The following is a 26,399-nucleotide window of genomic DNA, read 5'->3' as shown; positions in this document are numbered from 1 at the left end:
TATAAATGAAATCAATCTTAAGCATAAAAGACACCAATATTTTCATTTTCTTATACCGTAAGTTATATTTCATGCATATAGTTTCTAAAAATAGTTTCAAATCTTATAATTTTCAAACTTAGTTAAAAGTTAAATTCCATATTTAGTAGGCTTTTTTCATCTTATAGTAGTCTAAGGGTAATTATTACTATTAAAAAAAATTCATTAATATTTTCCTTAGAAATAGTAGGAACCCCCATTTTATAATAAACCAAAAAGTGGGAGAGGCAAGCCACACCAGACCTCCATCAAAACTATAATCTAAGAACAACTAAAACTAAAACCTCTATATCAATAAATAGTCAATCTTTATAAAAAAAAATACTACTTTCTGACCCCTCTCTTCCTCTCTCCCTATAGCTCTCTATATTAAGTCAATTATAGGTATTCTCTATATTCTCTACTTTATAGTTTATAATCTTTATTAAAAATACTACTTTGTGACCCCTCTCTTCCTCTCTCTCTTTACCACATACTATAAATTTTCCCCATTTATTGCAAACTATAAATTTTACTCATTTGTATCTCTGAGAAAATTGTACCAAATGTTAGTAAATGACAATCTCACAATTTTGGAGATTCGCTAGAACATTTTTAAGGAAATACATTATTCCTACAAATATAACAAAGAATTAGGAGAGTTCAAGAAAATATTTGGGTAGATTGAACCATTTCTAGTCTGAATCACCTGGAAAGAGCATAAAAGTTCAATAAAATTAAAAGTAAAAGACAGTAAATTTAAATTTTAAATTTTAGAAAAAAGGGATTAGAAAGCACATTAATTTTTTTTAAATAGTTGAACCTTATCTCTACAATTTTACGATTTAATAAGATCAAAGAAGAGAGGGCTAGAAAGAAAAAGGTTGGTTATTAGAAAATTGTCATACAACTATAGGAGCCAGTAATAGACTAGAACAAAATATAATCATAAAAAGGCTATATAATTTGAAACATTTTCAGATGTTTTCAGTGGTATTCGTATACTATTTATCAACAAAAAAACATATACAAAAATAGATCAAGAATTTATATGATAGTAGAGGATTTGTACAAAAGCATTTAAATTACGTATTTCACTTAAGGAGCTTGAATAGTCACATATTGTAAACCTCAATTCTTTCAGAGAGTTTGGAGTCCCCTAAAATAGCTATTTGAGATTTTTTACAAAAAAATTTAAAAGGAATGCTTTGGTTTAAATCACATAATTACGATAGAGTGGAATTTAATAAAAAATTAGAGAAGGTTGATACATTTTCATGATATAGTAGGATTTCTATCAAATTCAACTCAAACAAAGACTAAATATCTCAAATTCATCAAACTGTTATCACTCTGTAGTTACAATTTACTATTTTTCTTATACGTTGAAGAAAACCCTAAGTCAAACCGAAGTTGAGTTGGTTGCTTTTACCTTTTCCTCTGTAGGATTTGCTTCTACTAATGCATCTAGGATTGCCCTAAAGTACGTGCAATATCAGAAGCAAAGAGATCATCTAGGGTTCACAAACTTAACAGCCCCATGGACCTAGTATGGTACCTCCAATAATTTCCTTGGTTCATTTTAAAATACCAATCGGATCCAAAGGTCAATTTTTGGGCTTGGTAGGAGTTCATATGCAAATATAGGAGACAAAGAGGGTTCATTTGCCAAAAATGGTTTTGGAAGGCTAGTTGCTTGGGCTTCAAACCCTTTTGATATGCCAGGAATAGGTAGAGGAAGGGAGCAAGGTCAACTAGATTCGCTATCCCTTTGTCATAAGAAAATCATAAACGCTCAAAGAAAATTCAAGTTAGGGTAGATCATATGGTAGGTCTTGGACACGAAGTCCCAATTATTGTTGTAAACAATGTAGATAAAATGAAACAGGATGCAAGGAAGCCATAGGATCTAGTAACATTAAGTCTCAACAATCTAATAGTGAGAATATAGACAAAATAAAGATCATATGGTAGGTCTTGGACACGAAGTCCCAATTATTGTTGTAAACAATGTAGATAAAATGAAACAGGATGCAAGGAAGCCATAGGATCTAGTAACATTAAGTCTCAACAATCTAATAGTGAGAATATAGACAAAAGTGGACCACAATCTACTTTTAACAATACTATAAAAACAAATCACAAAATTTAATAATATTACCAAATCAACTATTGAAGATGATAAAAAAATAAAGAAACCTCCTTTTGCCTTGTAGCAGTGTCCAATATGTCCAGGGTCTTTGAATCAGGAGCAATATCCTATTTCTTTGACAAACTCAACTATCTAAACTCAGTCAAAGGAACAAGAGGCGATCCAAATTTCTCCCAAAGCTGAGGTTGGCATATCTTGATGGGCTTGCTTTCTATCTCCCGACATCCAATGTGATTTAATCTACTGTAGCACAAAAAACCTGTGCATGTGAAAGACAAAGTGAAAGTGAGAAATGTTTCTTTTTTTTATGTATAAGCCCCATGTTGGTCAAAATTTTGACCAACATGTGGCTTACATGTAAAAAAAAGAAACTTTTTTCCTTAACTTTCTAACCAACCTAAACTTATTTAGTTAATGGTTGAAAATTTTGGTAGAAAAATGAGGTTAAATGTAGTAGTCAAAGGATTTTCAATATAGCCTTTTAGGACTACTTTGTTAAGAGATTTAACTAATTCACCTATTATAATGTCTTAGAGATGATCCTATGATTAGCACTCTATTTATTTATATCAGATCGCCTTTTTACTGATGTAGTCTTGATCCTTCTTGATCAAATGTCTCTTTGTTGTTCACTATTTCCTTCCTCTATTCTCCTTTAACTGATTTTCCAATATATCTTAGAACATAATACCTTGGTCACCATGAATGTCTAGTTTGCATATGCAAACTCTCCTTCTCACTCATACTCTACACATAGAACATTTAGGGTTTTGTCCTCCTTAAGAAGACTTAGGTGACTTAGGTTTAGGTACGAATCAATGATTGTGATTCATCCATATTGCCACTTAAACCTTTCCTTTATCTAATTGGATGCATGCAATGCATAGGGATTCCCACTTATCAACAAAATATCATAATTTAATCCTTAAGTCAGCCTAAAAATGGTTTACATAGTAGTTTGTTCCAATACAAACAACTATGTCAAAACTATGTTACTAGGCATCTGAAATCTTTGGTGCTTGATACTAACTATGACTTCAATATTCTCACTCAATAGCAAAATGACTTGACAGGAAATTCCTACTTGACACTGGAATCACTCGACACATAATATCTACTCGGCACTAGAATGACTCAATACATGAGTGACTCAACACTCATTATTTACTCAGCATGCTCTAACTTTTATGTTGTGCTTAGTATATGTTACTTGTTCAACATGAACTAAGTAAATGACTTAAGTGTATAGACACTCACTTGTCAAAACCAATTTGAGATTAACAATCTCCCCCTTTGACATGAGTGTCAAAAACACTTGGTCATACTTTAATAGTCTTATTCCTATGAACATAACATAGATGTCTATTCATCTTCTATACAATTTTTTAAAAAAAAACTCAAAATTTTGCAACATGACTTATACCTCAAAATATTATAACTCCCCATGAGTTATTTGATCTATTCTAGACTATACTCTGGATCAAAATCTTTCTCCTACTAAGTAGATTTGCATCAACTGATACTCTTTCTCTATTTTCTATCTAGACTGATTTTTGCATTTTATTGTTCTCTTTATTCTGTTTGCTTGCTTGCTCTCCCACTTTCTCTTACTCCCCCTTTTTCACACTAATTTCATTGGGTTATACACCTATAGTGCATTTTTCCAAAAAGGATTTATGGACCTCAAGTATAATCTTAAGAGCTTTATCCAAATTATCACATTCTACCTCCAAAGAATTGATTTGGATGTCCAGCTTAGTATCAAGGTGTACTAAGCCATCTAATGTAGAAATATTGGGGTCTTTTTTCATAAGTGTTTCTACATAGCCTAGCTCCTTGATTCAAATTATATAGAAGATCTAATATTTTTGAAAGTATTTTTCATATTTTTATATAGTTTTTCTATATCTTTTTGTTTGGGCTTTTTGGAGGTCTTTTGCTCAAAATTTGAAGCCAAAATTGTGTAGCTAGGCCAAAGGGACATAAGACATCAGGGGGTAACCCTTTAGAATAGTAAAGGCCCCAGTCTACAAAATCGAGCAACCATAGGATATTTATTTTAGGGAGTGAACTAGAATTTTATTTCTTCTTCCAATTGTGTAAGCAGTTTTGATATCTAAGCTATGGGTCCAAAGTTATGACCTTGACAAGTTGGGGTAATTAGACACCTAGTTTTGAATAAGTTTAGCTTAATTTGTTGTTTTTTTATTTTTTAGCCACATAAACATTTCGAATTCATGTTATGGTGGTTGTTGATATTCCATCATTGCATATATTCTTTCATTCTCAATGAATAAGATGGCTTTTAGTTTGCATACAACTCTTTTGAGTTTTGCAAGATTTTCCAAAATTTGAACATTGGTATCAATGGTAATCACTTCACTAGATATCGTCTTTATAGCCCACTTCATCAATTCAGATCAGTGGTATCAAAGTGATCGTAATGCTCATGTATGCCAACTAATACAAGAACATCCTATCAAAGACTAGGACTGGCTACAAGAAATCTATCATATTACCTTCCTTTGTGGCACACAAAACCAAAGATGTCAGGTACTTCAGTAGACTCTGTGAAGAAGATGGTGGAAGAGGCTTTGGCCAGGCAACAAGAAGATATGATGAGTAAGTTTTCAAAAAAATTGAAGACCCAAAAAGTGTCAAATTTAGTAGCACCATTCCATGGGAACACTCCTTTTAAAGTATTGGTGAACTTTGATATCTCAAATTTTGAAGGAAAATTCGATGTTGATGTTGTTGATAATTGGTTATCTAAGTTAGAATGATATTTCTTTGTAAATAATTATTTCTAATGCAAAAACAATAACATAAATGCCCCCTTGAAAGATGAAAATCACATCAAAATAGCATGGGAAATGAGAGTATTGAATAAAGAAAGTGACATAGGAGAAGAGTTGGAAATACTCTCTAATAACAAACCCATTTGGAATGAATTTATGGAATACATAAAAGAAGCATACTTTCCTAAAGATGTATATGAACAGAAATATATAGAATGGCAATTGCTTTGACAAAAGAGGGATCAATCTATGCAAGATTACCCCAATACATTCCATGCACTCTCTGCAAAACTTGGCTTAGAAGACTCAGAGAAGCATCAAATTATGAAATATCATAGTGGGCTTCACAGATACATTCAAACTGAAATGGAATTCTTGAATATTGAAACATTGGCAACTACTTAAAAATATGCTACAAAAATTGAGTTAAAATGAAAAGGAAAAGGGGATTACTTTTTAAATAATAAGCCATGAGGTAAAGGTAGTAATAAATTCAAGGGAAAACTAGTGGGGAAGGACCATCCCTCAAATCCACCTAAGAATATGTTGTGGGCTACAAAAAAGACACAAACAAATACAGGCATGTGGTGTGAGATACATAAGAGTCCAACTCATAACACAAAGTACTATCAAAGAATTAAGAATTTGATGATAGAAATATGAGGAGAGGAAGTTGAGCCTGAAGCCACACCAATGGAAATTCTTGAAAATGATTTAGTAATAGAAGCAGATCCATATGCCATTGTTGCAATAGCTAAAGTAGTTCCACAAGAAGATGAGGAGAGATTGTTTCATTCACAGATTTGCATTGATGGAAATCCTTTACATTTTATTATTGATAGTGGGATCCAAAAGAACTTAATTTCTATGGAGATGGCCAAGAGATTAAGTTTTAAAATGACAATACACCCATAACCATACTCTATGGGATGGGTTAGTGAAGGAAATGATATTTAGATAAATCAAAAGTGTTGCCTATCATATTCAATCAAACCACAAGGATGAAATAATCTATGATGTAGCACCTTTAGATGTATGTGATTTCTTGTTAGGACAACCATACATGTATTAAAGGCATGGGGTGTATGAATCTAGACCACATTGTGTCACAATCAAGCTTGGTGAAAAGAGATATTGAATACTAGAGGTATGCCCAACTCAAGTTGCTTCTTTAGTTACTACTAAACAATGTAAAAATTTAATTTCTCAAACCAAAAAATTTGTAGTCTTCGTGATTCATTTTGAGAAAACAAAGTCAGTTGTCCTTAACACACATACTAAGGTGACTGCCACAATATAATAGAAAAAGGAGATGGATAAAATCTAAGAAAAATACCATAGTGTGTTTAAATCACCAACAGAGATCCCAACGCATTGCCAAGTCAAGCATTCTATTGATTTAATTCCAGGAACACCATTTCCCTATGAACCAATATATAGGAGAACAGTTTTGGAAAATGATGAAATTAAGAGATAGATTCAAGAATTGATTGAAAAGTGACATATCAGGCCAAATTCTTCACCTTGTGGCAACCCTATTGTTTTGTCAAGAAAGAAAGATGGGACATGGAGATTGTGTATTGATTAGAGGGAACTTAAAAAAATTACTATGAAAATAGATATTGAATTCCTTGAATTGATGATCTTTTGGATCAACTTAAGGTGGCTAAGTTCTTTACAAAAATTGATTTGAAATTTGGGTATCACTAAGTGCCAATTGACCCAATAGATGTATGGAAGACTGCTTCAAGTCCAAGGAAGGTTTGTTTGAATGGTTGATTATGCCTTTTGGTCTAACAAATACACTAGCCACATTTATGAGGTTGATGAACAATGTGCTTAGACCCTTCATTGATTTTTTTGTAGTTCTTTATTTAGATGATATCCTCATATTTATTAAAACATGGTCTGAACACTTGCAACATGTTGTACATGTACTCTTGAGTTTGTAGAACCATAAACTATATGCCAACATAGACAAGTTCTCTTTTGGTATGCAAAGTATCTAGTACTTAGGGTACATCATTAACCATGTGGTTGTTCACATGGACCCTACAAAGATACAAATTATCAGAGAATGGCCACCTTCTCAAAATTTCATAGAACTTTACAGTTTCTTGGGTCTAGCCAACTTCTATTGCAGATTTGTATTTGGTTTTTCACATTTACCATGGCCTCTTAATCAATCACTCAAAGGTGGAACACAAACAAAATTTTGGTGGATAGAGGGGGGGGGGAAAAAAGGAATTTGAGGACTTAAAACTTAGACTATATTTAGCTCTAGTATATGTTCTTCCATTGTTGCAACAATCATTTCAAATAGAAAAAAATGCATCAAATTATGCTCTTGGCATTGTACTCATGCAACATAGGCATCTCATTGCATATCATATGAGACATTTTCTAAAATAGTTCACAAGTACCCCACCTATGACAAGGAGTTGCATGCAATTGTTTAGGCCTTCAAATAGTGGAAGCACTATATTTTGGGAAAAGAAATTATGATACATACTAATCATAAACCTCTACAATTCCTAAAAACACAAGGGAAGTTGCAAAATGATAGGCATCATCGATAGTCAACTTATTTGCAACAATTCCACCTCAACATTCATCATAAAAAGGGCAGCACTAATAAAGTATCAAATTATTTGAGTAGGCCTCCAATCATAGGTTTGACAATGGTGTTCGATTCATGTGGCCATCAAACATAAACTTGGGCTCAACTATATGGTAAAGATCCTAATTTTTTGTAACATTTACAATGCAGCCTTATAAGGGAAGAATGTTCTTGACCTCTATACACAAGATAGGTTACTTTGTCATATTGGTCACATATGTCTCCCCGATGAAGAAAGAAAGAAATTGATATGGGAAACACACTATAGCTAGGTGGTAGGACATTTTGGTATTGGTAAGACTACTATAATTCTCCAAAAGTATTTCTATTGGCCAAAAGTGAAACATGATATCATTGCATATATAAAATCTTGTGTTGCTTATGTAATTGTGAAGCCTTACAAATCATAAATTTGACCTCTTTCTACCATTACCTATTCTTGATAAACCATTGCATTTTGTTTCAATGGACTTTATGTCTGGGCTCCCAAGTAGTAGAAGGGGAAATGACTGTATATATGTGGTAGTAGATAGATTTTCTAAAATGGCTATCATGGTGGCCTATAAAAAAATGATTTCAGCATAGGAGACCACTAAGCTATTCTTTAAACATGTTTGGTTTCACTTTGGGTTGCCAAAAAGCATTATTTTAGATAGGGATAGCAAGTTCCTCAGCAATTTTTGGTCTTCATTATGGGCTAGAATGGACACCAAGTTGACAAAGTCTACAGCATTCCATCCTCAAATAGATGGCCAAATAGAGGGAGTCAATAAAATGATTATCCATATCCTTCAAATGTACCACTCTAAACACCCACGTACATGGGATGAGAGTTTTCCTTATGTCTAGCATAGCTACAACTGTGCACCCCACACTACTATAAGATATAGTCCATTTGAGGTTTGTCTTGGGTATCAACCATTGATACCTATAGATGTAGCATATAACTCCCCATCATTTTCAGATTGGTGACAAGCTAGGGCTATATCTTTAGAAGGAGTGCCTCCAAGGACCGTATTGAAAGCTTTGTCCTATTCAATATGGGACATATACCATTAAGAAATAAGTTGGTGAGAATGCTTTTGAACTTGATCTGCTACAGTTTTTGGGAATACATCTAGTTTTTAATGTAGAACTATTGTGACACTATTTTCCTCCATTATTGGACATCTCTCAAGTTGTTTAACATATTCATGCTTCAGAATTGAATACATCCACTACTATGCCATTACAATGTGATCATGTTAGTGATGTCATGTTGAAATCTTTGAGAAATAATAAAAATTTTCTATATAGGGTGGTTTGAGCTGGTCAATTCTCTCATTAGGGAAAATGGTTAACCAAGGAATAGGTTGCAAAACAATTCCCTCATCTACTACAGAAGATTGATGCAACGGGGCCCATTTCCTCTTAAGGGGGGAGGAATGATCTAGATTATATAGAAGATCTAATATTTTTGAAAGTATTTTTCATATTGTTTTTAATAGTTTTTCTATATCTTTTTGTTTGGGCTTTTGGAGGTCTTCTACTCAAAATTTGAAGCTAAAACTATAATTAGTCCCTAAAATTGGGTAGTTATAAGCTCATTATTTTAGGGACTGAACTAGAATTTTAGTTCTTCTTATCAACAACATAAGTGGTTTCAAATTTTGAGCTATGGGTCAGAAGTTATGACACCAACAATTTAGGATAATCAGACACCTATTTTTGAATAAGTTTAGCTTAATTTGTTGCTTTTTTATTTTTTAGCCACATAAACATTTCAAATTCATGTTATTGTGGTTGTTGATATTCCATCATTGTATATATTCTTTTAATCTCAATGAATAAGATGGCTTTTGGTTTGCCTACAACTCTTTCAAGTTTTTCAAGATTTTCCAAAATTTGAACATTGGTATCGCAGTTAATCACTTCACTAGATATCATATTTGTAGCCCACTTCATCAATTTTGATCACTCCTAGTGTTAAATCTCCATATGAGGTGTCAATGTAGACTGGATGTTGATCAGTTTAGCCCTTATATTGGCTTCATTTACTTGTAATGTTGCTAACTAACTTTGAGATTGCAAGAGGGTCCTAAAGTGTTTCTCACTTTGAGCTAGAGACATGGGCAATTTTGTACTTGATGATTGCATTTGGCTCTCCAAACTCAAGATGTGATTCCTTGTCTCTTGTGTACCATATCCAAACACCCAAACACCCAGGTACATGAGATGAGAGTATATATTAAGGATCCCTATGCAATACATGTAGCCAATCAATTAAAGAGATGGTTTAAGAAAAAATGGGGTGAATCAAAACCATTGATTCACACCTAACCCTAAGTCACCTAGGTCTTCTTAAGGAAGAAAAACCCTAAAACATTGTATGTATGAAGAGAGAAGTTTTGCATGTGCAAATAGAGCATTCATGGTGACTGAGGAGTTATGAATGAGATATGAATTGTAGAATCAGTTAGAGGAGAATAGAGGAAAGAAGTTAGAGGAAAAAAGTGATACATTGATTAGAGAGGATCAAGGATACATGCAAAGAGGTGATTTTTTATCTAGCAATAGAGTTCTAATCACAGGATCATTGTTGAGACATTCTAATAGGTGAATTAGTTAAATCTCTTAGCAAAGTAGTTCTAAAAAGCTGATTTAAATCCTTTAATAGGGTGCTTACTTCATTGTAAGTTTAAGTCCTTTAATTAGGCACACTTCTAAGAGGGTGTTGAAATCCTTTAATAGGGTAAGATCTAACAACCTTGTAAGCCTTTAACAGGGTAGACCTTTTGCAAGATATATCATAGTTTATGATCAAACATTGTAACCTTCATTGGAAACATTGTAACCTTCATTGGATACACTTTACAACTACATTAGTGAACATTTGGGCATCATCCCCACCTCAGTTCTACCTTCTCATTGGAAGGTTTTTGGGTAACCAAATATCTTGTGTCATGTGTATTGAATGTTTATTGTTTTCATGCTATGGATTTGTTCCTTCTGATCTTGTAACCAAATCACAAATCTCACATCCAATAATCCCTTGTATCACTTACACAAATTTAGTAAGCACTTTTATTCTTTTTGGTACTTTACACCTCATACAATGATCACAATACTTGAACACTCATTCCAATCAAGGAAAACATTTTTCCTTTATATTATATCTTCATAATAATTCCTTGAGTCAACCTTGAGGCTTTCCCAATTAATTATAATAAGATAATTGATTAATTACAATTATAATAGTACTTTCGGCTCACATTCTATACAAAAATTCACATGTATGATACTAGGGCTTGCACACTCACTGACATCATCAGCTAATTGTCTTATGTTACTTCTTGACTATGTATCTCTTGATTACATCTCAAATTTAAGATAGCTAACAAACATCAGGAACTACTTTCCCAATACTCTGTCTCTAAACTGCTTCATATAAATTAGGTACAACTTTTGTATTTCTTTGACTTAGACTCTATACACTTGACCATGTCATTAGGACATGGTACTAAACATGTCCATAACTAGAAATCACCAAACAATTAGACCATTTTTTGTACCATCAAGATCTATGTCTTCTACTCAATCAAACTTTACAGAAAACATGCTATGTTGACATCAATGACAAACACAATCATAAATGAAACATGTCAATACTCTCCAATGCTTAGGATACTCCCCAAATGTAGTATCATTAGCATTCATGCTAAATCTAAGGATGCTCATGAGTATCTATGAGATAAAATAGGCGTGATAAGCATATCCAAAGATACTAAGAAGCATGAGTAGTACCCTGAATCAACTAAGTTGAATGTTGTATCTTACAACTTGATGCAATGGATATTACTTTAGGAGCTTCCTAAAGTAATGAAGGAGTTTAATTAGAAGATTTATAGACACATGAAAGCTAATAGAGGGAGCATCTAGAATTGATTATATCTATGTACATAGATGTCAAGTCTTTGGCATTGTTGTCAAAGAGGGAGAAACTGTTGAAATTTATGAAAGATCAACCCCATAGCTTGCAAGAATCACCTATCACAGAAAGAGAGAAGAAATAACTATGGAGGCTAGAATTCCCAAATCCATAGATGAGACATTCTTGATAAGAAAAAAGGAGATTTCTATTATCAAAACTGAATGAATAAATCACAAAGAGATCAATCCTTATAAAAGGAGATCAAAACCCTAACAGGGTAAAACCTAGGTTGCATAATAATAATTAATAATAGAATTAACTATTATATGCCTAAAGTTTAGCTTAAGTAAACTAGAGATAATAAGTGACTTAATAATTAAATCAAAATGATTTAATTAATAAGGTGTTGCGGTTCCACAACACATGCCCCATTCCCTCGGAATGGGGACCCCCTACTTTTCGGACATTCGAAACTCACACTTCAAGATTCAAAGAAAATGTTAGAGTCAAAAAATTCATAAAAGATCAAAAAAATTGAAAAGTCAAAAAAAAATTTAAAAATTAAAAAATCATAAAAAATTCAAAAAAATTAGAAAAATTGAAAAGTCATAAAAAATATAAAATTTAAAAAAATATTAAAAATTATAATATATATATATAATTAATTAAAAAAATTGTGCACCACCCATGAGGTGTGCACCATGCACCTGCACACCCACGCTGCGCATGGTGGGGGGCTATAAAACCCCACTCCGCCCAAATTTTTTTTAACTTATTTCTTTTTATTTTTCAATGCTAGTTCCTTCTAAGAGGTGAGCGCATTTCTTTTCACACTTTGCACGCTTGTGTGCACCATAGTGTGCATCCATCAGTCCTTTGTGCACTTGTGCACACCACAGTGTGCCTTTGTCCACCCTCCACTCGCTTGCCCATGCAACAGCATGAATTTTCCCTACACATGCTCATGTGTCATGCAATGCACATCCGTCTTGTCCTCATCATGCTATCGCACACCACACAAACCCTAACAAAGCATGCGCTCTCTTGCGTCGTGCACCCATGTGCGCCCAACTTCACCTCCCCATGCTTTTTAATAAACCCTAATAATATGTATACATAAGAAATAAAAATAATAATAATAATAAATAAATTGAAAGGCAACTCAGTTTTGTTTTTATTTTTCATTAACAATTAATTAATTAGAGATAAAATTTGATGCTCTTTTTTTTTTTCAAGTTTTTGTTATTTTGAACTAATGAACATTTTTCCTCATGTTGTGCAGATATTATGGCATCCACTTCCAAAGAGAAAATGGCACCCAAGCCTGTTATTTTAAAATTCCAAGGCATGTCATCAAAGTCAAGATTTCATGACAATTATGCAAAAATTAGGGACACTGACTTGGGGCACTAGTATCCTCATTGATTCATTCTCTGTTGGTGAGCACAGCTTCACATCTAGTATCAATGCAGTCAACAAAATTGATGATGGCTCTGCCACAACATTTTGTTTCTAAGGAGAGAGTGGTTAAGAGTGTGATAGGAGAAGTGGTCCTAGACCTACGACCCGATAACATTGAAAGGGTCTTCCATCTTCCAAGGGTAGATCAATTCATTAGACTCTGTTATGAAGCAATAGAGAGATGGTATAGGGAACATCAGAAAGATGCAATGGAAATCATCCAATCCTCCTACCTCATTGAGAAGACTCCTTTGGGTAGGATCACAGGGAAGGTAGACATTACTAGAGGATACATGAAATATGACATTGGTTATTCCATTATCCTTTTGAGTAGAGTCATAGGCTTACCAGTAGCTAGCCACCTCAGCGCCTCCATGGTCAACTTCATTGAGACAATTAAGATGGAAAGAATGCCTCTAGACTAGGCTATCACACTAAGTGAGAACTTGTGTGAGTAGTTAGATGTAGTTAAGGAGAAGAATAATTTTAATATGACTTCTTACATGGTTTATCTTCTTGCAGCAAGGGCGAAAAACTACCCTAGTTTGTATAAGAGAGGCAGTATGCAAGATCCTAATGCCTGGCCCTACATTGTCTACCCTTAGCTAATGAGGAAGAAGCTCTCTGCTCAAAGCAAGGAGTATAGAATCATGAATGATGCCTTCATCTTTGTGGTCATCTCATTCATAGAGGGTGATCACACCAAAAAGGTTATCCAATGAGGAAAAAGCACAAATAAAAGCTCTCGGGGCCTACTTCATCCAATTCAAGACATTCACATATCTACAAGAAGTTTCTTCATCTATCAATCCAAAGAAGCTCCCTAGATCTCCAAGTGACAATCTAGTGCTATTGGAGATTTCCTAGTAGATTGAATCTCCATATGAAAGGGTAAAGAGATAGAGGAGACCCTATAAGACATGGCCCTTAGTCATTGGACCATATCAGGTCAAAAGGAAGCAATATATTCTATCCTTTGAGTGGAAAGGGAGAATTATCCCCTCAAGGAGTACAACTCCCCTAGCCTCTATTTTGATAACATCAGGAGAGTGGAGAGTTTGGTTGGAAAGGAGTTCCATCATGAAGATATCATAGAAGATCATTGGATGAATACCACAAATGACTACATTGTCCACATAAGGGACTATTGTAAGATGACTTTGTATCTAGTAGAGAAGGATCTCAAGCTCAACATCCCAGTGGAAATAAGGAAATAGGATTCACAGGAGTTGTTGCACCTCTTGTTCAACTCAGAAAAATAGGAGAGAGGCCTATCATGAATGTTGAGGTTGATAGGGAGGAGGGAGATTATATTAATCATTGGGCAAGGCACGTAGTCACAATGACCAAGGATTTGATCAAGAATCCTTTTCAACTTGATCCAATACCTAACATGGTTATCTTCCATGCTCAAGCCTACCCTAAGAAAGGTAGATAGAGGAAAGTTATAATTCTTGCCTTTGTGGCTCAGTCTCCCATTAGGCCAGAGATAGTATATCAACTTGATCGCACAGTTGGATACTATCATCCTCCAAAGAGGAAGGGAAAGAATAAAAGAAAGAGGACCTCCCCTTAAAGGATTCAAATAGAATAGGGTGAAGCAAAGAGACCTCCCCAACAACAAGAAGAGAGTGTACAAGGGTCTACGGATACTGGTGCTTCTCAAGTCTAGGATGACCCTCAATTGCCTCCTTTTGTGCCTAGCCAATTAGAAGAGGGAGAGAGTCAATAAGTTCCCATTCCTCCTTTGCAAGAAGAGCCAGCATCCCCTTCTACCTCCACAAAACCAAAGAGAATCAAGATTTGAATGAAGAAAAGGCAAAGGGTGACTAGAAAAATGGTGCCTTTTTTGTCTGTTCCTAAGGCCATTCTAGAAGGGGAAGAGGAGGAAGAAGAGGAGAAAGACAAAGAAGAGCAGCTACCTTTGTAGAGAAGAACTTGACTAGCTAGAGCCGTGGAATAGGAAAAGAGAAAAATTGCCACGGTCGTATTGCCATCCACCCCAATAGGACCCTTGGAAGTCTCTTCTTTGGAAGATGAAGTACAATAGTGGGTAGATGAGAAGGATGAAGAGGGCGATGATGTTTTCAAAATGTCAAATTTTGATTTTATTCTTGTTGATATAGAATTAGTTGGGGCTAAGATCAGGGATACCCCTAGAGGTGAACCTCAACAAGAAGACTGGACGTAGATGCCATCAGATTCATAGGGTCCTAATCTTACTCCTCCATCTCCACCACAAGTCATGGTGGTAGATAAGGGATTGGTTACTCCTCCACCCCAAAGTTTAGAAGAGGAATTGATTCAAAAGGAACCATCATGGGAAGAGGAACTAGAAAAAAGGGCCACTGATGAAGTGTCAAGTGAGGAACAAATGGTGGAATATTCTACACCACCTTCTCAAGACACTGAGCTATAAATTACTAGGTCCACTAAAATAGAGGTCACAGAATTGGAGCCCTTGCAATAGGAAACAACTCTTGTGGAGCAATAAGGGAAAGGAGGTAGTACAACACACCCCTTCATCTTCAAGAAGGAGGTCTTCAAATGAGCACATCCTGAGGTGGCTCCAAAATGAAGTAATGAGGAGTACTAGGCCTAAATTTTATGCTTCAAAGGAAGACATTTTGATATTGTAGAGATTTTGAATAAACCTAAGTCCCCATCACATGAGACAATACTGTTGGCATTTTTCATTAGTGCAAAAAACTAGGAATTGTTTGCACAAGTGGTCGTTCCTCCTAAAGACATGGATGTAGAAAGCCTTGGTCCCAAGGATTATCAACTCAAAGAGACCATGGTTGGGAGACCTACATGGGATATAGGCCAATTAATAGTGACCATGGGGATAAAATAAGTCTTAAAGAGCATGGGGCAAAATGAGGTTGAACTCTAAACACTTCGAAGGCAAATCGAGATCCTAAAGAGATATTTGGCTGGAGTGGGTTGTCCTGTTGATCCTGAGCACCCTAAGGACACATTAAACACTATTCTTAAAGAAGGGGGAGTAGTACATATGGATCTATTTTTTAAATCTTGTCAGTAGTGGCCGGAAAGTTTTGAGGAGAAAGGTATTTTGATTGTCACAAAAAATTTAAAGCTGTTGTAAGCTATGTAGGAGAATGTGAATAAAATTGTAGCAATTTTGAAGCAAGACTTCAGCATCATGGATGAAGTAAGGGCCTGGAGTAAGGATTTACAAACTCTACAAGCCATAAAGGGACAAAGTTATCAGATTTTGATTGATGTGTATATAGGAGAAGAGTTAGATATGATCGATGATTGGATAGAAAAATAGTACATAGCAATAAAATAAAGGAAACATTACATGAGGAGATTCATCGGCTCAAGGACCAAGCCCAAGACTGAATTTTTGAAGTAGAGAAACACTATAGCAATGCATGCTTGGATATTTTTGAAGATGAGGAAAGAGAAAAATTGTTACCTATAGAGACAGTGGTAGAGAATGTTAGGAAGATTTTTGTGGAAGCTGCTGATGATGAAGGCATTCGACAAGCCTTCAAGACTGAAGAAGTATTGTTAGAATTGGATACCAAACTCGAGAATTTTGCTGACACCCAAATTGAGGTAGACAATTATAGAAAAAAGGTCAAGGACAACTATGAGGCTTTGGATTTACCAAATGAAGCTAAAATTACTAAGATTATAGAGAAATTCAAGGGAAAACATCCAAACGTAGCTTTGGGATGAAGAAGAACAAAACCTAGATGCCAGAATTTCAATTTTGACACTCACTAAAATTTTGAGATTTTGGACCATTTTCAGGTGTGCATCTCAACAGGTGCACATTTTTGGAAAGGTTCTACTGAAAGTCAATTGTTAGTTCCAATAATAGAGCTTCCCATGCATTGAAAATGCATTTTGATGGTAGCTTAACTCCTACAAATGTCCTATGAAGGATCAACTTCCATTTTTGGTGCTCTTAGACACTTCCACTTTGACTCAGAGCTTTCTCACTCATTTTTATTTTTTTTTAAACATGTAAAAGGCTCATGCATCCAATTAATGAATTAAAATATGGATGGAATCTTACTTTGCACCAATTAGATTGTAGTTTGTATATAATTAGTTTATTTTATTTATTAAAAGCATTTTATTGAATGAAGATATATCTCACTTTCAACACAAATTGAGGAGATAATTTCTTATAAATACCCCATTGTAATATGTAATGAGGGCTGCCATTATTTTGCAATAAAATTATGCTTTTCGTGCTTGCATTTGGAATGTAGTAATTCTTGCCTAAATGTGTCATATTTTTGTGAATTTTGTTCATGAAATTGTGATTGAGCCAAAGGTTTATTTCTTTGTTTCTTCATGCAATCTTTTAGTTTTGGTGTTTGCTATAGATTTATGAATCCTGCTAATGTAATGAGCTTGAGAAGAAATCATCAGATTGTGCCTGCATAACTCTCTATCTCACATGAGCACACTTTTTGTGGCCTTGCAATTTAATGAAGACTAAAATATTCTACGATCATTAAAGTTTCACATTGACGATTGCATCAGTGGAATTGAGGAAGTGTTGCTCCTACTTTCATTGGTTACCTACTGATCTCTTCAAAAGCTTAACTCATAGACATGTTTTCTATAGCTTATGTCCGTTAATATTTCAATTTCATGTTATTTTCTTTGAATTTCATGTTATTTTCTTTAAAGTTCTTGTTATTTTCTTTATTAACCCCCTTGTTAGAATAGGATTTCATACTAGCTACATGATTAGATTGCATTCATAAAAAGCATAAAATACAAAAACATAGTTCTTTTGTGTGTTATTTTTGAAGTTGTGTGCAGATTATTCATCTCATTATGATATCAAAATGAACCAGAAAAGGCCTCCTTGTGAATAATCACATTTATATTCAACTAAATGGATTCTAGTAGATCACAAGATCAACCCAAAACCTTTTAATTGATTCACAAAATCAGCTTTTCAAGAGAGGAATTCAATTCTTGTTGTTTAGCATCATGCATAATGACAGCTCAATAGAAGTGGTGCTAGAAGGAAGGCCACACTTTTGATTCTCAGAAAAGGAAGGAAAATTTGTGAAAGTTTCAAAATTCTACACCTTTTTTTGAAATTTTGCACTTCACATAAGTTTAGAACATTTTTTGAGTTTTGAGAAATTCAACTATGCTCTACAAGTCCATAGGTATGTAGATCCATAGTTACATAGATACGTAGGTGCGCAAAACTCTGTACTGCAAAAAATTTAGTAAGGTGAGAAAGTGTGCTTCTGAAGAGGTGCACTTTTTCTAGAATTGATGCAAACTAGAGGGTTCTGATCTAGAATCCCCTTTTTAATTAGCATTGAGGTCTTCACCAAGGGTACACAAGTTTCTTGAGCTTACTCACTTTCATAAACCATGTAGTGATAAGGGAGTATCCTAAATCCAACCACTCCCATTCAAACTTTCATCATCTTCTTCAACTCCACCTCTACTCCAACCACCTGGTGGATCACCACATACTCCCATAGTTCTACTCCCACAGTAGCCACCTTTAGGCCTTCTAAATCCTTTGATGGCCTTCTTCACAAATGTAGTAGACTCAACAATAAACTTATGAGGTGCACTCCATGACCTCCCTAAGAATCCCAAGAAGTTTTTTCCAAGGTTCATCTATGGAGAAACTCGAACTGTTGAAGACCATGTTAAAGTTTTCAAAGAAATTTGCAACTGAAAGCAGATTGCCAATGAGTATCTGGTCCTTCATTTATTCCCCTACTCTTTGGGGGAAGTTTCTTATAATTGGTATGTCAATTTTCCACCAAAATGCATTAGAGATTGGAATACTTTCAAAAAATTATTCATGGAGCAATTCAAAACATTCATCAACCCAATTGTGATGCATCAACAATTCATATCAATCAAAAGGGACCCAACTAAGATGGTTTCCCATTTCAACTATCACTTCCATATGGCATATCGCAAGATGGAGCTGCCATACACTATACCAGTTGAAGTGGCTATTTAGATTTATCTGAATGCAATGGACCCTCTTATAGCTATCTTTTTGAGAAGGCTTCCTATAGTAGATATTGATATGTTAGAGAAGGCTTTTACAAAAGCCATAACTTTCACCAAGCAAGCTAATCCTAACAAAGGAGGATTGATGCTCCCACCTCAAGCCATCACGACAATGCCAACATACCTAGTCAGAGTACCTACTATGCCTAGTCAATTCATACCAGCAAATTTGGTTCCAATACAATAGGCACCCACTCCAAAGAACCTTACATTGACTTATCTAGGATATGAGCCTCCTAAGATCACTTTCTTCGAGAAGAAGGCGACGATTCCTATAGAAACTAATAATAACTTCATTTCAGAATTTGATCAAATGTAAAATACTATGTCCCAAATGAATAATGAACTAACTTGTCTTAGGTTGTCTCAAGGATAGAACAACAACTTCCAAAGAAACAATTCTGGTCCTTACTACAACAATTATGGCCAAAATTATAACAAGAACTTCAATGGAAACAACAACAATAATGTAGGAAACAAAAATATGGGGAACAATTTCAATCCTCTTGATCATAATGATAGCTTCCAAAGATAGAACTAACAATGGAACACTTGGCCAAATAATGGAAGTATTCCTACCAACAACAACAATAACAATGTTCAATATGCAGATGTTAATCAATATGACGATAGTCAGAATGCACCCAAAAATGATGGTTCATATTATAATGGGAATCCAGAGATGAATGAAAGTTTGCAAGCTATAGACAATGCTCCTCCTGTACAATTTAATACTATGCTACTACAATCCTATGATTCCACACATAATGTGCAGGTAGAACAACCCGCTAGCGAAGAGTTCTCTTTTCCATTCAATCAAGAACCTAACTGTTGTGGTCTCCACAACACACGCCCTATTCCTTACTAGGAATGGGGATCCCCTACTTTTTTTGACTCCCGGACTCATAGTTTGAGAGTCAGGAGAAGAAAACTCGGTTAAATAAGTTAGAAAGTTGAGTCCAAATAACACAAAAAAATTGAAAAATTAAAAAAAATAACAAAAAAGTAGAAAAAAAAATTCAAAGAATAAAAAAAATTTTAAAAAAATTTAAATTAAATTTTAAAAAAAATAATAATAATAATAATTAAAAAAAAAAATCAAACACGCCGCTAAAGGCTCATGAGCGCCACCAAGGGTTGCGCACTTGCCGCCAAGGGGAGCATGTGCACCTCCAAGGCAACATGTGCGCGCTTCCATAGAGGGCCGCATGCTTTCCCCCAAGGTAGCATGCACATGCCACCACAGAGGGCCATGCATGTGTGCCGCTACAAAGGGCCGTATTCACCACCAAGGCAGAGCGTGCACGCACCTCCAAGCCATAGCGCGCATGCACCACTAGAGGGTTGTGTAATGCTGCCAAGGCACAACACACGCACCACTAGAGGACTGCGCGCGCACCACCAAGGTAGAGCGTGTTCACCACAAAGTGTAGCACCGCACATGCCACCAAAGGCTCATGCGCATTCGAGCCACCATGCTCCCAAGGGCCTTGTGTGCTTGTCAAGCTATTTTTTCACCTTTAGTTTTGTCTGAATAGCCATAAAAGGGGTTTAAAATATATCATTTAAGTATAAGGAATTAAATAGAATTAAATGATATATTAAACCTATCTTAAGTGTATGCCAACTTATACTTAAGATATATTTTAATATATGTGACGAATCTTTTGAGATAGTTTTTAGACCTCCCAGAGATAAGGTAAAGATTCTAGGAAATTTCAAGGCTTTAGGAATCCAAACTTAGCCAAATTTCAGGGCTTCAAAATTTTAGACTTAGCCAAATTTCAAGATTCACCTCTAGTTTTGTTTGAGTAGATGGTATGTCTTTACTATGCATTGTTAACTCTATGGACTAATGTTTGCTTCTTGTGTAGGTAAAAATGGCATCCTCAACTTGTCGAGATCATAACTTTTAACTTGGGCCTTGGAATTCAGAACTGCTTACATCGTTGGAAAGAAGAACTGAAGATCTAATTTTAGTCCCTAAAATAGTGAGCCTTCAGCTATCCAATTTTAGGGACCGATGAAGGTTCCGACTTGAAATTTTGAGCAAAAGACCTCCAAAAAGGTCCTTTAAAAATGCCTAGAAAATTTGTGAAAAAATATGAAAAATTGCAAACATTTGATCGTCTTGGATAATTTGGATCACTTGGTTTCTCATTGGGAAGGATTGGATAGGTGGAGAGAATACAAAGGTCAAAGACATAGAGGTTGGACGCATAAAGCAAATCAGGTTCCTCATCTTATGCAGCTATTGGGGACAAGATTCAATGTAGGTGCCTTAAGATTTTCGATTGAAGAAGTAGAGGGAGTGCAAGTTTATGAAATTAATTAGCTATAAAGAGGGTGTAAATAATTAGAAAGGGGCATGGAGTGTATACAAAAAGTGATCTAAAACTTCATTTGAGCAAAACCCAGAAACCGTTTTCAAAATTGAGAACTTTGATTTTTTGGCAAATTGAGGTCTGCAGCTCCGCAACTCTGCAACTCTACATTTTCATGTATATTCGCAATTTAGAGGTGCACCAACAATTGACTACCAGTTCCAAAAATAGCACTTTCCATGCATTGGGAGCGCATTTTGATGGCAAGTTAACTCCAACACACATCAAGTGAAGGGCCAGCTTCTATTTTTGGTGTCTCCATGCACTTCTACTTTGACTGATGGCTTCCTCCTACTTTCTCTCTCATGCTTTCATTGTTTTTGACATGTAAAGGGCTCATGCATCCAATTAATAAATAAAATATGGATGGAGTCCCTCTAAGCACCTGTTAGATTACCAGTTTATATATATTTAGTTTGTTTAAATGTTTTAAAAGCATTTTATTGCATTAAGATATCTCTCACTCTCAACACAAATTGAGGAGATGATTTCTTATAAATACCCCATTGTAAAATTTAAAAAGGGCCGCTATTATTATGCAATAAAGTTATGCTTTTGGTGCTAGCATTTGGAGTGTAGTTATTCTTGCTTGAATGTGTCATTGTTTTGTGAATTTTATTCATGAGATTGTGATTGAGCCAAAGGTTTATTGCGTTGTTTCTAGTTGTGCCATCTTTTAGTTCTGGTGTTTGCTACAGATATATGAATTCCATTGACATAACGATCTTGAGAAGAGATCGCCCGATTGTGTCTACATAGCTTTTTGTCTGGCATGAGCACACTTTTCGTGGCCTTGCGATTTGATGAAGAGTGAAACATCATTTGATTTGTTAAATATTCTCGCCGACGATTGCATTAGTGGATTCTAGGAAGCACTGCTCCTATTTTCATTGGTTTCCTACCGATTTCTTCAAAGGTTTAACTCACAGCATGCTGTGTTCTATAGCTTATGTCCATTTAGGAATTTTAATTTCAAGTTATTTGATTTCATGTTATTTGCTTTCAGTTTCGTTATTTGCTTTGCTAACCCCCCCTATTAGATTAGGACCTCATACTAGCTACATTGTTAGAGTTGCATTCATTGAAAAATAGAAAATACAAAAATATTGTTCTTTTGGTGTGATATTTTGAGACAGCGAACAGATTTTACTTGATTCCAAGGTAAAAGAGTTTTTGGAACCAGCAAAGGCCTCCTCGTGAACATTCACATTTATCTTCTACTGAGCAAATTTTGGTACGTCGCAAGACAAACACTGAACCTTGGAGTAGATCCTTTAAAATATTTGCTTTTAAAGAGAGGAATTACACTATGGATTCCTGTCATTGACCTCGTGCAAAATGAACTCCCAACACTAACTTTCAACATGAAGAAATGTTTGCCTTTTGCAATGACAATTGGAATATGTACAACTTGAAAAGCAGAAGGAAACCTTTGACGGATGGAATTCCTCCAGCTTTACAACCAACTCCTCCCAATCCAAGACCAAGTAGCAATCTGGCACCAATCAAGCCACCATATGAAGGACAAAAAAATTATAACAAAGCCAATGTGCTAACAATATTGAAAAACCTTGTTTGGTCTACCAAGAGGTACAATGCAATGGAAGACTTGAAATGAACAAAAGCCAATATGTCTATGTCTGACATGTTGCAAAACTTTCCACAACAACAAGAGGCACTCATGAAGACTCTCGACCATACGAAGGTTTCCCACAAATGCAAATACCACCCCTCAAAAGTGGTGTCGCAACAAGTTAACATTGTAGAGGCAATGCCCACCATGTTTAAAGACAAGGTAGAGGTGCCCTCATTTTTGCTTAGTATAAGGATATACGAGAAAAATATTCATAATTTCCTTATTGATTCAGGAGCTTCATGCAATTTTATGCCATTATCCATAACACAAAAGCTAGGGGTTACCCCTTAACCCACTAACCAGGTAGTGATATAGTTGGACAAAATGGAGGTCAAAGTCATAGGTGTATTAAAAGATGTGCGGATACAATTGATAGTTGACCCTTAGATTCAAGACATCGTTGATATACATGTGGTTGATATTCCAAAAACATACGGGTTGCTCCCTAGTAGAGAATGGACAAAATGTCTAAAGAGGGTGGTTTTCCATGGATTTCACCCAACTTTGGTTGCCATGCAAAGGTTTGAACAATCAAATCAAGATAGATGAGGAGCCCAAGTTAAAAAAGATGATCACTGATTACAATGCCCCTAATAAGGTAGCCTTCTTGCAAATAGATCTAGGCTCTTACAAGGTTATGGTTTTCAATACTATATCAATTAGGAAACCAAACAACCAAGATATGGACTCCATAATTTCAGCCCTAAAAGATGAGGTTGTAATGCAAGTCATAGACCAGATGATGGCTAACCTACAATGTTTGGGAGAAGAGGTTGATCCCAATATTCTCCTCCTTCCAGGATTTTGTCGATTGCATAAAGTTAGTCATTCTAAGTTTGAGTGTTCATTATGTCAAGAAGTAGTTGCTAGAGTATTGATCTAAATGGTTGAAGTAAAGAAATTTGATGATCCACAAAAGGAGCCTACTAAAAATCAAACTCCTACAAATGCATCTAATGTTGTTGAAGAAATTGAAGGGGAAACTAAAGATTTGAATGCATCATATTGTGATACCTCTTTACATGGTAGAGGTTTGTCTTCTCTTTTGCCTGGAATGATCAAAGTACAAAGAAGAAGAAGGTACATAAAAGGACAAAGATGGACTTCAGTTGTCATGCATCCTGTGCCAAAAGTTAAAGAAATCCAAGAACTGATAGGGGAAATTTAGGACAAACAAGAAAAACACACACCCCCTCTATCAGGTATTTAGAATGAAGAATTATCAAGTCTACCCCTAGAAAGTTACAATGGGTTCCTAAGAAACAATCCTTTAAAGCTCAAATAAAAGAGAAATTGAGAAAAAATAAGCACAAGGTCAAAAAACCCAAAGAAAACTCAATTTGGACTCTTCGCTTTGACAATTCCAAGTGTAGATTAGGAGCTGGTGTAGGTATCGAGCTAGTTCCCCCAAAAGGTAAATCTTTCTAAACAACATACCAACTATAATTCAAATGAACCAACAATGTTGTAGAATACAAAGCCCTAATTCAATGACTCCTCTTTACACTTGAGAAAGGAGTTATAGTTCTCATCATCAAAGGAGATTCTCAATTGGTCATCTAAGAGGTAAAATCATTGTACTCTTGCAATGATAAGAGATTGATTGCCTATAGAAAAATGATATGGGACTTATTAGATGACTTCCAAGCTTTGAACATAAAGTCTATTCCAAAAATAAATAACATGGTAGTCAATGCTCTTGCTATCTTAGCAAGTGCATTGTAACCCATTGAAGGAACAAAGTTGAAATGGTTTTCAATCGAACTGGTTGCTGCTCCATCTATTCTAGACAATATCATGAACTTCCAAGTTTTTCACAATGATCAACACATACTAGAGTTTATCATGTGTAGTGGTCACTTTAAGGGACAAGAAATAGATGACAGCCCTGATCAGAGGATCCTGAAATTCAAGACAAAGATGGAATCTTGAACATAAAGACCAATACTATTCTGAAGGGTATGGTTGAATTAGAATGTATCTTTGATTGTGATGAATCAGCACTCAGCAAAAGAGTTCCAAAAGAAAAGGGGACTGAAAAATGTGATTCATACAATTTAGGAGTAGAAGATGATCCCAAGATGGTAAAGATTGGGAAAACATGCAGTTTGTAAGAGAGGGAAGACATGCTTAAATTACTCACTGAGTAAAAGGATATCATTTCTTGGAGATATGAAGATCTAAAGACATGTGATCCTTGGATCATTACACATGATATTCCCCTAAAATTGAATGCCAAACCTTTCTAACAAAGGCAGAGACCAGTTAATCCCATCCTCAAACCTCTGATGCTGAAGGAAGTCATGAAATTGTTGAATGCAAAATTTATCTTCCCTATATTTCACTCCACATGGGTGGCTAATCTAGTTCCTTTATGAAAAAAGACCAAAGAGATTCAACTTTGTGTAGATTTTTGCAATTTGAACTTAGCCTCTCAGAAGGACAATTACCCATTGCTCTCATTAGATGAGGTCTTACAGATTGTGAATGGTTCAAAAATGATGTCTTTCTTGGATGGATATTCTGGTTACAATCAGGTAATGGTTGCAGAGGAAGATAGACTAAAGACTACCTTTACAACCAAATGGGGAACCTTCACCTACAGGAGAATGTCATTTAGATTGATTAATACATGAGCTGCATTTCAGCATGCCATGGATGAAGTGTTCAAGGGATTGATCAATAGATGTATAGTTATTTACATGGATGATTTGACTATCTTTTCAAAAGATCAAACTACACACATTGTTGACCTAAGACAAGTGTTCAATAGGTGTCGTAAATACAACATATCTCTCAATCCCAACAAGTGTTCATTTGGGGTCACTAGAGGAAAACTCCTAGGTCATATCATTTTGGAAGTTGGCATCTCCATTGATCCGGATAGAGTTGAGGCTATTTTAAAGTTGTGACACCTAAATAGTCAAAAGGAACTAAAGTCTTTCTTTGGGAAGATAAATTTTGTTCAAAAATTAATAAGCAAATTTGTAGAGATTGTGCATCCACTTAATAATTTTCTTAAGAAAGGACCTAAAATGGAATGGGCCCCTGAAGGTAAGAGATCATTTGAGGATATTAAGGTAGCCATTTCCATGGCTCTAGTATTGGTCAGTCCCGATTACAACCTTCCCTTCAAGATATATTCCTTTGCTTCAGAACATTTGTGCGTAGGGGTTTTGACTCAAAAGAAGGAAAAGGAAGATGAAAGACTTATTTCTTTTATGAGTTGCCCACTAAGGAATGCTGAGTTGAATTATTCTAACCTCAAAAAATAGTCTTTTTCTTTGGTCAAAGTAGTGAAGAAATTCTGCCATTACATATTGAGAAGTAAGGTGTATGCTATTGTACTTGACCCAACAGTAAAGACAT

This window comes from Cupressus sempervirens, chromosome 3 (genome assembly GCF_028749045.1).
Source record: "Cupressus sempervirens isolate cs-2001-9-10 chromosome 3, ASM2874904v1, whole genome shotgun sequence".
Lineage (NCBI taxonomy): Eukaryota > Viridiplantae > Streptophyta > Pinopsida > Cupressales > Cupressaceae > Cupressus > Cupressus sempervirens.
The sequence above is the reverse complement of the archived record's forward strand: the minus strand, read 5'-3'. Positions refer to the sequence as shown.